This window comes from Drosophila yakuba, unplaced genomic scaffold, assembly GCF_016746365.2.
Source record: "Drosophila yakuba strain Tai18E2 unplaced genomic scaffold, Prin_Dyak_Tai18E2_2.1 Segkk51_quiver_pilon_scaf, whole genome shotgun sequence".
NCBI classification, from domain to species: Eukaryota; Metazoa; Arthropoda; class Insecta; order Diptera; family Drosophilidae; genus Drosophila; species Drosophila yakuba.
The window spans coordinates 159,416-172,385 of NW_025048818.1; the positions used below are offsets into that span (position 1 = coordinate 159,416).

Sequence of the window (12,970 nt, forward strand, 5' to 3'; positions counted from 1 at the left end):
CTTAGAATTATAGGAATAGCCCATATACGTGAAAGGTTATAGTAGTGTAAACAAGGCTGGTACCGACAGAGGGTTCAAAAACTACTATAGGTAGGCAGTGGTTGCCCACCTCTCGTCGTTACCCCGGTATAATAAATATATTGATATTATTACATTATGGAAAAATTACCAAATGTTATATATGAATATCATATGCGCTCGGTTTTATGTTATATATTACCAGAGAGTTATATGGAAAAAGATAAATTTTAAATTTATCATCAAAATGCAAATGATTTAACTCAATATTTATATTGGTTAAACAAAAATTGTACATGTGTGGATACAATACTTATGTTTGTTGGAAACAAAATAATATTTTAGAATGAAATATGTATAATATAAATACAATATTATGGAAATATATACATATAATGGTATAAAACATTAATGGAATTTACGAATACGAATGCTATATAAAAATGGCCGTAATCGATTTAAAATAGATTTAATAAAAAACGGAAATTTATATAAAATGGAAATCTATAATATTTATATTACTTATTTCAATTCAAAAAATATGAATGAAATATGAAGAAAGAAACATTATTCTGGTTGATCCTGTCAGTAGTTATATGCTTGTCTCAAAGATTAAGCCATGCATGTCTAAGTACACACGAATTAAAAGTGAAACCGCAAAAGGCTCATTATATCAGTTATGGTTCCTTAGATCGTTAACAGTTACTTGGATAACTGTGGTAATTCTAGAGCTAATACATGCAATTAAAACATGAACCTTATGGGACATGTGCTTTTATTAGGCTAAAACCAAGCGATCGCAAGATCGTTTTATTGGTTGAACTCTAGATAACATGCAGATCGTATGGTCTTGTACCGACGACAGATCTTTCAAATGTCTGCCCTATCAACTTTTGATGGTAGTATCTAGGACTACCATGGTTGCAACGGGTAACGGGGAATCAGGGTTCGATTCCGGAGAGGGAGCCTGAGAAACGGCTACCACATCTAAGGAAGGCAGCAGGCGCGTAAATTACCCACTCCCAGCTCGGGGAGGTAGTGACGAAAAACAACAATACAGGACTCATATCCGAGGCCCTGTAATTGGAATGAGTACACTTTAAATCCTTTAACAAGGACCAATTGGAGGGCAAGTCTGGTGCCAGCAGCCGCGGTAATTCCAGCTCCAATAGCGTATATTAAAGTTGTTGCGGTTAAAACGTTCGTAGTTGAACTTGTGCTTCATACGGGTAGTACAACTTACAATTGTGGTTAGTACTATACCTTTATGTATGTAAGCGTATTACCGGTGGAGTTCTTACATGTGATTAAATACTTGTATTATTTCATATGTTCCTCCTATTTAAAAACCTGCATTAGTGCTCTTAAACGAGTGTTATTGTGGGCCGGTACTATTACTTTGAACAAATTAGAGTGCTTAAAGCAGGCTTCAAATGCCTGAATATTCTGTACATGGGATAATGAAATAAGACCTCTGTTCTGCTTTCATTGGTTTTCAGATCAAGAGGTAATGATTAATAGAAGCAGTTTGGGGGCATTAGTATTACGACGCGAGAGGTGAAATTCTTGGACCGTCGTAAGACTAACTTAAGCGAAAGCATTTGCCAAAGATGTTTTCATTAATCAAGAACGAAAGTTAGAGGTTCGAAGGCGATCAGATACCGCCCTAGTTCTAACCATAAACGATGCCAGATAGCAATTGGGTGTAGCTACTTTTATGGCTCTCTCAGTCGCTTCCCGGGAAACCAAAGCTTTTGGGCTCCGGGGGAAGTATGGTTGCAAAGCTGAAACTTAAAGGAATTGACGGAAGGGCACCACCAGGAGTGGAGTCTGCGGCTTAATTTGACTCAACACGGGAAAACTTACCAGGTCCGAACATAAGTGTGTAAGACAGATTGATAGCTCTTTCTCGAATCTATGGGTGGTGGTGCATGGCCGTTCTTAGTTCGTGGAGTGATTTGTCTGGTTAATTCCGATAACGAACGAGACTCAAATATATTAAATAGATATCTTCAGGATTATGGTGCTGAAGCTTATATAGCCTTCATTCATGTTGGCAGTAAAATGTTTATTGTGTTTGAATGTGTTTATGTAAGTGGAGCCGTACCTGTTGGTTTGTCCCATTATAAGGACACTAGCTTCTTAAATGGACAAATTGCGTCTAGCAATAATGAGATTGAGCAATAACAGGTCTGTGATGCCCTTAGATGTCCTGGGCTGCACGCGCGCTACAATGAAAGTATCAACGTGTATTTCCTAGACCGAAAGGTCCGGGTAAACCGCTGAACCACTTTCATTCTTGGGATTGTGAACTTGAAATTGTTCACATGAACTTGGAATTCCCAGTAAGTGTGAGTCATTAACTCGCATTGATTACGTCCCTGCCCTTTGTACACACCGCCCGTCGCTACTACCGATTGAATTATTTAGTGAGGTCTCCGGACGTGATCACTGTGCGTGTTACGGTTGTTTCGCAAAAGTTGACCGAACTTGATTATTTAGAGGAAGTAAAAGTCGTAACAAGGTTTCCGTAGAAGAACCTGCGGAAGGATCATTATTGTATAATATCCTTACCGTTAATAAACATTTGTTATAATACAAATAAATTGAATTTACCAAAATACCAAATTACAAAAGCATATGATATATGAATGATGAGATTTACTTTAGAAATGCACATGATTTATTATGATTATTTGCAAATGCGTTTATATATGAATATTATCTAACACAATAATATTCAATTGATTGACTTCTCAATGGAATCAAAAAAAATTCTGATATATTTATGTAATAAATAAATGTGGCTGGCAACCACAAAGGTAATGTGATTGGGAACCACATTACCACATATGTATGTTAAAAGTGACTGGTGACCACATTTTAACATTTCTATTAAAATTTAATGTTGTGTGATGGGTAGCGTTGGCTCACAACATTAAATTAAATAAACGGCATTCAAATAAAAATAAACAATGCATTTCCTAATAATTCAAACATTCGAAATCAAATAAAAATGGTAACAAAAAAATTGTGTGTATATGGACCATAATATACACGCGTTGCGAATATGTATTGTTCATCTAGTTATGAGCATACGTTGGCTAATGCAACAACCTAAAATATACAATGTTGTACCTGGCATCCATCAGGTTAATGTTTTATATAAATTGCAGTATGTATCGCCCATATTGGTTAATTACAAATAAAATATAATTACATGATTCATAATGCTTATATGAAACCAAGACATTTCGCTTCATTTATTTTAGGTATAAAAATACATTTATTGAAGGAATTGATATATGCCAGTAAAATGGTGTATTTTTAATTTCTTTCAATAAAAAAATTATTGACAATATATAGAAATAAATTATAAAACTCTAAGCGGTGGATCACTCGGCTCATGGGTCGATGAAGAACGCAGCAAACTGTGCGTCATCGTGTGAACTGCAGGACACATGAACATCGACATTTTGAACGCATATCGCAGTCCATGCTGTTATGTACTTTAATTAATTTTATAGTGCTGCTTGGACTACATATGGTTGAGGGTTGTAAGACTATGCTAATTAAGTTGTTTATAAATTTTTATAAGCATATGGTATATTATTGGATAAAATAATAATTTTATTCATAATATTAAAAACTATATATGAAAAACATTATCCTCACATTTGGATGTGAAAAACGAAGAGAAATATTTTCTTTTTCAATCAAATAATACTGAGAAATGTCTAGCATAAAAAATTGAATTATTTTTCATCTAGGATTGTCTCTTATTAATGATTCGAAAATATAAAAAAACTTGGTTATATTATTATTCTTCGTTGGTTCGTTAATGGATAATACTATGCTACAAGAAATAATGGATATATTACAACGAATTTATTAAAATGTTTTATCACTATATATTAAGAATTAATGGCAATAAAAAGTTATATACAACCTCAACTCATATGGGACTACCCCCTGAATTTAAGCATATTAATTAGGGGAGGAAAAGAAACTAACAAGGATTTTCTTAGTAGCGGCGAGCGAAAAGAAAACAGTTCAGCACTAAGTCACTTTGTCTATATGGCAAATGTGAGATGCAGTGTATGGAGCGTCAATATTCTAGTATGAGAAATTAACGATTTAAGTCCTTCTTAAATGAGGCCATTTACCCACAGAGGGTGCCAGGCCCGTATAACGTTAATGATTACTATATGATGTTTCCAAAGAGTCGTGTTGCTCGATAGTGCAGCACTAAGTGGGTGGTAAACTCCATCTAAAACTAAATATAACCATGAGACCGATAGTAAACAAGTACCGTGAGGGAAAGTTGAAAATAACTCTGAATAGAGAGTTAAACAGTACGTGAAACTGCTTAAAGGTTAAGCCCGATGAACCTGAATATCCGTTATGGAAAATTCATCATTAAAATTGTAATATTTAAATAATATTATAAGGATAGTGTGCATTTTTTCCATATAAGGACATTGTAATCTATTAGCATATCCCAAATTTATCATAAAATATAACTTATAGTTTATTCAAATTAAAGTGCTTGCATTTTAAAACAGAATAAATGTTATTAATTTGATAAAGTGCTGATAGATTTATATGATTACAGTGCGTTAATTTTTCGGAATTATATAATGGCATAATTATCATTGATTTTTATGTTTATTATATGCATTTGTATGATTAACAATGCGAAAGATTCAGGATACCTTCGGGACCCGTTTTGAAACACGGACCAAGGAGTCTAACATATGTTCAAGTTATTGGGATACGAGTATAAACCTAATGGCGTAATTAACTTGACTACTAATGGAATTAGTTTTTTAACTATTTATAGCTAATTAACACAATCCCGGGGCGTTCTATATAGTTATGTATAATGTATATTTATATTATTTATGCCTCTAACTGGAATGTACCTTGAGCATATAAGCTGTGACCTGAAAGATGGTGAACTATACTTGATCAGGTTGAAGTCAGGGGAAACCCTGATGGAAGACCGAAACAGCTCTGACGTGCAAATCGATTGTCAGAATTGAGTATAGGGGCGAAAGACCAATCGAACCATCTAGTAGCTGGTTCCTTCCGAAGTTTCCCTCAGGATAGCTGGTGCATTTTAATATTATATAAAATAATCTTATCTGGTAAAGCGAATGATTAGAGGCCTTAGGGTCGAAACGATCTTAACCTATTCTCAAACTTTAAATGGGTAAGAACCTTAGCTTTCTTGACATGAAGTTCAAGGTTATGATATAATGTGCCCAGTGGGCCACTTTTGGTAAGCAGAACTGGCGCTGTGGGATGAACCAAACGTAATGTTACGGTGCCCAACAGCAGGACGGTGATCATGGAAGTCGAAATCCGCTAAGGAGTGTGTAACAACTCACCTGCCGAAGCAACTAGCCCTTAAAATGGATGGCGCTTAAGTTGTATACCTATACATTACCGCTAAAGTAGATGATTTATATTACTTGTGATATAAATTTTGAAACTTTAGTGAGTAGGAAGGTACAATGGTATGCGTAGAAGTGTTTGGCGTAAGCCTGCATGGAGCTGCCATTGGTACAGATCTTGGTGGTAGTAGCAAATAATCGAATGAGACCTTGGAGGACTGAAGTGGAGAAGGGTTTCGTGTGAACAGTGGTTGATCACGAGTTAGTCGGTCCTAAGTTCAAGGCGAAAGCCGAAAATTTTCAAGTAAAACAAAAATGCCAAACTACATAAAAAAACGAATTATAATACACTTGAATAATTTTGAACGAAAGGGAATGCGGTTCCAATTCCGTAACCTGTTGTGTATCCGTTTGTTATTAAATATGGGCCTCGTGCTCATCCTGGCAACAGGAACGACCATAAAGAAGCCGTCGAGAGATATCGGAAGAGTTTTCTTTTCTGTTTTATAGCCGTACTACCATGGAAGTCTTTCGCAGAGAGATATGGTAGATGGGCTAGAAGAGCATGACATATACTGTTGTGTCGATATTTTCTCCTCGGACCTTGAAAATTTATGGTGGGGACACGCAAACTTCTCAACAGGCCGTACCGATATCCGCAGCTGGTCTCCAAGGTGAAGAGTCTCTAGTCGATAGAATAATGTAGGTAAGGGAAGTCGGCAAATTAGATCCGTAACTTCGGGATAAGGATTGGCTAGTCGGGCTTGATTGGGAAACAATAACATGGTTTCATGGTTTATGTGCTCGTTCTGGGTAAATAGAGTTTCTAGCATTTATGTTAGTTTCTTGTTCCCCGGATAGTTTAGTTACGTAGCCAATTGTGGAACTTTCTTGCTAAAATTTTTAAGAATACTATTTGGGTTAAACCAATTAGTTCTTATTAATTATAACGATTATAAATTAACAATCAATTCAGAACTGGCACGGACTTGGGGAATCCGACTGTCTAATTAAAACAAAGCATTGTGATGGCCCTAGCGGGTGTTGACACAATCTGATTTCTGCCCAGTGCTCTGAATGTCAAAGTGAAGAAATTCAATTAAGCGCGGGTCAACGGCGGGAGTAACTATGACTCTCTTAAGGGGGAACATGGGGTAAAGGTGAGTAGAGGGGGAGTATTTTTATACTCTGCAACTCATAAGTCTTGCCTTTACTCAAGTCGACTCAAAACCTCCTCGTGGTGTTTCCCGGTAATGGTAAACTTGTTTAGCAGCTAATTTGAGCGGCGAATCTTTCCGAAAGGGTTGGTTCCCCTGACGAAAGATAATCATATTGGTACCACAAATTTACAAAACGAGCCTCGGATATTTACTAATGATCTGTTGACGACACGACCCTCCGTGGATCACGTCCCGGAGGACCAATATGAACCAAACGCAGCGGCTACTCTATCAAGGGTTCCCTGCACAGTATGTGACCGGTCCTTTAACAGTAAGAGAGGACTCGGTGTTCACATGCGATCTCGGCACCCAGACGAACTTGATGAAAAACGTCGACGTGTCGATATAAAAGCAAGGTGGAGTGAGGAAGAGAAGTGGATGATGGCGAGAAAGGAGGTTGAGCTCATGGCAAATGGTTTTAAACACATAAAAAAGCAACTAGCGGTGTATTTTGCAAACCGTAGCGTCGAAGCCATTAAAAAGCTGAGACAGAGGGGCAATTATAAGGAGAAAATAGAGCAGATAAGAGGGCAATCCGCTCTCGCCCCAGAAGTTGCTAATCTAACCATAAGGCGCCGCCCTAGTAGAAGTGAGCAAGACCACCAAGTACCAACGTCAGAAGCATCTCCAATCACTCCGCTCGAACAGTCGAACAGGGAAATTTTGCAGACGCTGCGTGGGTATAGCCCCGTAGTATGCCCTTCCAAATGGAGAGCCCAAGAACTACAAACTATCATTGATAGGGCGGAATTTGAGGGAAAGGAAACCACTCTCCAATGCTTATCGCTCTACCTCCAGGGAATTTTTCCGGTACAGGGTGTACGACACACGCTGACGAGGCCTCCTCGGAGACCTCGGAATAGGAGGGAAAGCAGAAGGCAGCAGTACGCTGTCATCCAGCGAAACTGGGATAAGCATAAAGGAAGGTGCATTAAGTCCCTGCTTAATGGAACTGATGAATCGGTAATGCCAAGCCGAGAATTTATGGAGCCCTACTGGAGAGAAGTAATGACTCAGCCTAGCCCAAGCTCTTGCAATGGAGAAGTGATTCGTACGGATCACTCGCTTGAGACGGTATGGTCTGCAATAACGGAGCAAGACCTTAGGGCATCAAGAGTTTCATTATCTTCATCTCCGGGGCCTGACGGGGTAACTCCAAAAACTGCCAGGGAGGTGCCGTCAGGTATTATGCTACGCATAATGAACCTAATTCTATGGTGCGGTAACTTACCTCATTCTATCCGACTGGCCAGAACCATCTTCATCCCGAAGACGGTGATGGCAAAGCGACCGCAAGACTTTCGTCCAATATCGGTGCCTTCCGTCCTGGTAAGACAGCTAAATGCCATCTTGGCAACCCGATTGACCTCATCAATCGATTGGGACCCGCGCCAGCGGGGCTTCTTACCAACCGACGGTTGCGCCGATAATGCGACGATAGTTGACTTAGTCCTGAGGCATAGCCATAAGTACTTTAAATCTTGCTACATCGCCAACTTAGATGTTAGCAAGGCATTTGACTCATTGTCACATGCAGCAATATATGGGACATTACGAGCTTATGGTGCGGCGAAGGGTTTTGTTGACTATGTACAGAAGACGTACGAGGGAGGTGGTATCAGTCTCAACGGGGAAGGTTGGTGTTCAGAGGAATTCGTGCCTGCTAGAGGAGTGAAGCAGGGCGACCCTTTGTCCCCCATTCTATTTAACTTGGTCATCGACCGGTTACTTAGAGCCCTACCTAGCGAGATTGGTACCAAGGTCGGAAATGCCATGATAAACGCTGCTGCATTTGCAGATGATTTGGTACTATTTGCGGAAACTCGGATGGGACTTCAAACTTTGTTGGACAAGACTATGGACTTTTTATCCATCGTCGGCCTTAAACTTAATGCTGATAAGTGCTTTACTGTCGGTATTAAGGGCCAGCCGAAACAGAAGTGTACTGTGCTAGAGGCACAGAGCTTCTGCGTAGGCTCGAGAGAGATTCCAACACTGAAGCGTACTGACGAGTGGAAGTATCTCGGTATACATTTCACTGCAAGTGGGAGGGTTCGATGCAATCCGGCAGAGGACATTGGTCCAAAGCTACAAAGATTGTCAGAGGCCCCCCTTAAGCCACAACAGAGGTTGTTCGCCCTTCGGACTGTCCTGATCCCACAACTCTATCACAAGTTATCCCTTGGGAGTGTGACGATAGGCGTCATACGAAAGACTGACAAGCTAATACGTTTCTATGTGCGAAGATGGCTAAATCTTCCGTCGGATGTGCCGATAGCATTCGTTCATGCCCCCCCAAAATATGGGGGTCTCGGAATTCCATCACTAAGATGGGTAGCACCAATGTTACGACTTAGACGATTGAGCAACATAAAATGGCCCCACCTCGTACAATCCGAGGAAGCCAGCTCCTTCATCGAAGCGGAAAAACAAAGGGCCCGAGGTAGATTGATAGCTGAACAAAGTGAATTGTTATCGCGTCCGGCAATAGAAAAGTATTGGGCGAACAGGTTGTACCTCTCCGTTGATGGTGGCGGACTCCGTGAAGCGGGCCACTATGGTCCCCAACACGGGTGGGTTAGTCAGCCCACGCGTTTACTAACAGGAAAGGAATATTTAGACGGTATTCGGCTGCGGATAAATGCCCTACCCACAAAGTCTCGCACTACGAGGGGAAGGCACGAATTGGAGAGGCAGTGTCGTGCAGTATGTGATGCTCCCGAAACAACAAACCACATTATGCAAAAATGCTATCGTTCGCATGGGAGGCGCGTAGCTAGACACAACTGCGTAGTAAATCGAATCAAGCGGGGACTTGAGGAGAGAGGCTGCGTGGTCATTGCTGAACCAAGTCTGCAGTGCGAATAATAAACCAGACCTGGTGGTACTCCGACCTAATCACACGGATGTGATTGACATACAGGTTGTTACAGACGGACACTCTATGGATGATGCGCATCAGCGCAAAATAAATAGATACGACAGACCGGACATACGAACGGAATTGCGACGCCGATTCGGAGCCGCAGGTGACATGGAGTTTCACTCTGCAACTCTAAACTGGAGGGGGACTTGGAGTGGTCAATCCGTAAAACGGTTGATTGCGAAGGGTCTCCTCAGCAAATATGATAGTCATATCATTAGCGTCCAGGTTATGAGAGGCAGTCTTGGCTGTTTTAGACAGTTCATGTACCTTAGCAGGTTTTCCAGTGATTGGACTTAGCCAAAAACGTTTGGTTCACATACATCTGCCTGCTGCCTTGGCACAATATCAAAAAGGCATAAACATCGCACATATTGGTTATTTACGGCTATGAGGATGGTTTTAGTACGTAGGCGTTGCGGAACCTCGGTTCAGATAGAGCATTGAATCGTGCATGCTAGGTAAACTGACCACATGAAAAATGGCAGCCCTAGTATCTTTCGAAGATTTCCATACCTTTGCGATCAAAAAAAAAAAATAGCGAAATGCCTCGTCATCGATTTAGTGACGCATATGAAATTGTCCCCATCTACTAATGATAGAAATAAAGACTACAAAATTCTATCAGGTTGCCAAATAGCTTGTCATCAATTTAGTGACGCTAATGAAAGTGGTGTCCTTCTCTTATAATAGAAATTATAACTTTATGATGACTAAAGGAAAAATATATGAAATATTCGTATATTCTTATAGTATTAGAAAGAAACCCCAATACTATAGGTATATTAAATATAAAACATATGAAAATAATAAATATTTATCATATGAATACAGACAATATATAAGTATATTAAATTAAATAATATACATATTAAAAAATATATATATATTATATGAATACAGGAAAAAATATATAAGTATATATAAATATTTATCATATTATAATAAAGGAAAAATTAATAAAATAAATATAATTATATATATATATAAAGGAAAAAATTATGGAATATGTCTATTTTCTATTAGTATGATATAAAAACAAGAGAGAACGCTATAGTCGAGTTCCCCGACTATCTGATACCCGTTACTCAGCTAGTGTAAGTGCGAAGGACAGTTTTTGGCGGTTTGTGGGCGTTAGAGTGGGCGTGGCCAAAAGTTTTTTGGCAAATAGATAGAAATTTACAAGACTAATACAAAAATGAAAAAATATCAAAACATTTTTCAAAAGTGTGGGCGTGGCAGCTTTGGGCGGTTTGTGGGCGTTAGAGTGGGCGTGGCAAAAAGTTTTTTTGCAAATCGATAGAAATTTACAAGACCAATGCAAAAATGAAAAAATATTAAAACATTTTTCAAAAATGTGGGCGTGGCAGTTGTGGGCGTTAGAGTGGGCGTGGCAACCTGAATCGACAAACTTGCGCTGCGTCTATGTCCCTGGAGTCTGTATACTTAATCTCAACTTTCTAGCTTTTGTAGTTCCTGAGATCTCGACGTTCATACGGACGGACAGACGGACAGACGGACGGACAGACGGACATGGCCAGATCGACTCGGCTACTGATCCTGATCAAGAATATATATACTTTATATGGTCGGAAACGCTTCCTTCTGCCTGTTACATACTTTTCAACGAATCTAGTATACCCTTTTACTCTACGAGTAACGGGTATAAAAACCCATACATGTGAAAGGTTATAGTACTACTATACTATACTATACTACTATAGGTAGGCAGTGGTTGTCGACCATAGGGTAGGCAGTGGTTGCCTCTCGTATTGTTCGAAATTTATGTATTTATATGATTTCGACAATATTATATGGAAATGAATTATTAATCATATGGAAATGAATATTTATCGTATGTATAAATGAAAAAATGATCAAATATTCCTATATTCTCTTAGAATTATAGGAATAGCCCATATACGTGAAAGGTTATAGTAGAGTAAGCAAGGCTGGTACCGACAGAGGGTTCAAAAAGGCAGTGATGCCGACCTCTCGTATTGTTCGAAACTTATGTATTTATATGATTTCGACAATATTATATGGAAATTAAATATTAATCATATGGAAATGAATATTTATCGTATGTATAAATGAAAAAATTATCAAATATTCCTATATTCTCTTAGAATTATAGGAATAGCCAATACACGGTAAAGGTTATAGTAGTGTAAGCAAGGCTGGTACCGACAGAGGGTTCAAAAACTACTATAGGTAGGCAGTGGTTGCCGACCTCTCGTATTGTTCGAAATTTATGTATTTATATGATTTCGACAATATTATATGGAAATGAATTATTAATCATATGGAAATGAATATTTATCGTATGTATAAATCATCACCACACACTGGACAGAATTGCATTCGGTTTCCCACAAAGTGCTTAATTAAAACTACTAACGGCAAAACAATTAAATAAAGAACAAGTGAACCGGTGCATTAATGTGAATATCAGCGAAAACAAGCAACAGCGTAGATTTTCCTAACAAATGCTTATTATAGACATCTTATCATAAATTTGGTATGCTAGCCTTTAATTATTTGTATACCCGTTACTCGTAGAGTAAAAGGGTATACTAGATTCGTTGAAAAGTATGTAACAGGATCAATAGTCGAGTCGATTTGGCCATGTCCGTCTGTCCGTCCGTCTGTCCGTCTGTCCGTCTGTCCGTCTGTCTGTCCGTATGAACGTCGAGATCTCAGGAACTACAAAAGCTAGAAAGTTGAGATTAGGCATACAGACTCCAGGGACATAGACGCAGCGCAAGTTTGTCGATTCATGTTGCCCACTCTAACGCCCACAAACCGCCCAAAATTGCCACGCCCACACTTTTGAAAAATGTTTTAAAATTTGTTCATTTTTGTATTGGTCTTGTAAATTTCTATCGATTTACCAAAAAACTTTTTGCCACGCCCACTCTAACGCCCACTCTAACGCCCACAAACCGCCCAAAGCTGCCACGCCCACACTTTTGAAAAATGTTTTGATATTTTTTCATTTTTGTATTGGTCTTGTAAATTTCTATCTATTCGCAAAAAACTTTTGGCCACGCCCACTCTAACGCCCACAAACCGCCAAAAACTGTCCTTCGCACTTACACTAGCTGAGTAACAGGTATCAGATAGTCGGGGAACTCGACTATAGCGTTCTCTCTTATTTTTTTTTTTGATTACATGGCACTAGTAACTACAACAAAATGAGGTAAACATTTCCAGAAGGGGTTCTGACGCGAGAAGTGGAAAAGTCAAAAACGATGACATAACGTTTGACGGACAACCTTAAAAAAAAAGGGGGATCGTATTGGGCGGCCCGCGACGATCTATCAGGTATGCGGACGCATGAAGGGGAGGGAACGTGGCCGAAACATTGCCCGATAGTTTTACGATCAAGCTATAGCTTGTGGGGCAGT

The 12,970-nt window shown here is 39.1% G+C and overlaps 2 non-coding genes across 2 annotated transcripts; both read left to right on the forward strand.

The window, feature by feature from the left end:
- The first annotated feature begins 587 nt into the window (after nt 1–587).
- LOC120322299 lies at nt 588–2,575 on the forward strand. Its single transcript, XR_005562073.1, has one exon. It is a non-coding gene; the product is annotated as a small subunit ribosomal RNA (ribosomal RNA).
- Nucleotides 2,576–3,397: 822 nt separating this feature from the next.
- Nucleotides 3,398–3,576, forward strand: LOC6540158. The gene has a single exon (XR_005562080.1). It is a non-coding gene; the product is annotated as a 5.8S ribosomal RNA (ribosomal RNA).
- Nucleotides 3,577–12,970: the final 9,394 nt, after the last annotated feature.